The following is a 2040-nucleotide window of genomic DNA, read 5'->3' as shown; positions in this document are numbered from 1 at the left end:
GGGCTGGACTCGATGATCTTCCAAGGTCCCTTCCAGCCCCTATATATGAATGAAATATATATTGCTCCCAAGTTTATTCATGTACACCATGTGGAGCCTGGTCGGAGCAGCCCCGGCTGGCAGAGGACCTGGAGAGGTCAGCCTGCCAGCCCAAGGCCACTCCAAACAGGCTCCACATGCTGCAGAAAGCCTGGAGCAGCCCTAGGTTGGCTGCTCAGGCTAGGCTCCATATGTTGTGGATTGGCTGGCTGAGGTACAAAGGTGCTTCAGCATGGGGGCTGCCTGCTGGTTAGCCCTGCACTGAAGCACCCTATGCCCCAAAATCATTGGTGTAGAGATTCCAGAGGAAACATCTCCAACCATTCTGTTCAATAGCCATTTATAGATCTATCCTCAATGAATTTATCCAGTCCCTTTTGAACCTGGCTATGCTATCTGCCTCTACTACCTCCTGTGGCAATGAAGTCCATAAATTAACTAAGCATTGTGTAAAAAAAAAAAAAAAAAAAAAAAAAAAAAAAAAAGTACTTTTGCTTGGTTGTTTTAAACCATCACTTAGTAATTTCAGCAGGTGCCCCTATTTCTAGTATTCTGGGACTTCATGAACAGCAGCTCCCCGTTCACTTGATCCACACCCTGCATGATTTTACAGACCTCAGTCATATTCCCTCTCAGTCTTCTCTTAGGACTGAGTCCTAGCCTTTTAAGTAGAAAAAATAAGAAAAAACTGTCACTGAATGCAAGATGTTGTCAGGGGAAATGAGAGTCAATGAGGTAGAAAGGTACATGTGACAAGAGCTGCAGACAAGGAAGTTCTTGTACCAACAGTAGGGAAAGCACGAGCAAGAGAGAAGCCATGTATTAAATACTAGTTTTTTAAAAGCAGGAAGTCCCTTTTTAACGGATTGTTCACAATAAGGACCGTGCACTTAGCCTACAGTATTATAACAAGGAATTAACCTCCATTTTTATAACCAAACTCCAACATCTGTGCAGATGTCTTATTTACCAGAAATTAAACAACCCCATGTATCATTAATTAAGCAATTACAAAATCTTAAAGAACTTTGTTATAATTTTTAAAATTTTAATTAAAGCACAGGAAATGAGAAGGAAAGGACTAGCAAAAATGAAGTGTAGTTGTGATTGCTAATAAATCTCTTTTTAGTGGGCTAATTTGACTGTCAATTATGCAATGTTTTATAACATTAATCTCCAGGTCTAACATAGTTTTTGCTTTATTGTTTTTTAAATTGACCAGTGCTTGTCAGAATTCACAAAGGTTTTAAGGAGGACATGCATGAGGCTTTGAAGAAGAAAACTTTAAATCCTTAATCTAATGCTTGAATACCAAGTTATACCACTTCTGCCAGAGTCTAGTTAGTGGCCTGATTACAAAATATTTACACAATGTCATTCATTTACATATGGATATATACACAAACATGTATATGTTCTTTCCCTCTGAAGAGCCCAGTTGTAAACTGTTAAATACATGTTTCCCAGAAGGAATCACTGAATTATTAAAGGGATCTGTGTTGTAACCGTATTGGTCTGAGAAAAACAGATACCCAAAGCTCTTGGGTCAGAGGTGATATCTTTTATTAGACCAACTGACTCTGACTCTGACATTGGACACTTCCAGGGAAGAGGACAGCCTACTCTGCACATCTGACCCGAGATATCGCCTCTGACCCAAGAGCTTTGTGTATCTCTTTTTTCTCACGCAAACACAGCTACAACATAGATCCTGAAACATGGAAGCTATCATATTTTAGCAGTTTGAAAAAGTTGAAAAAGTAAACTTAAATAAAAGTAAACTTAATTGCTAACCAAGAAAGGATTTTTCACCTCCCTGTCTAATTCTGACATTGGACACCTCCAGGGAAGAAAACAGCTGAAACTCCACATCAGAGAGCATCACTCTCACCAAAGGACTCTGAGATACCCAAGGGAATAAACTTTCACCCTGTACCTCCCCTGTGCAAAATGAAGTTTCTTTTCTATCTATGAGGACTTTTACAATCTTTGAATTCTCCA

This window comes from Gavialis gangeticus, unplaced genomic scaffold (genome assembly GCF_001723915.1).
Source record: "Gavialis gangeticus isolate Ggan-Ray unplaced genomic scaffold, GavGan_comp1, whole genome shotgun sequence".
Lineage (NCBI taxonomy): Eukaryota > Metazoa > Chordata > Crocodylia > Gavialidae > Gavialis > Gavialis gangeticus.
This window is presented reverse-complemented; position numbering follows the sequence as displayed.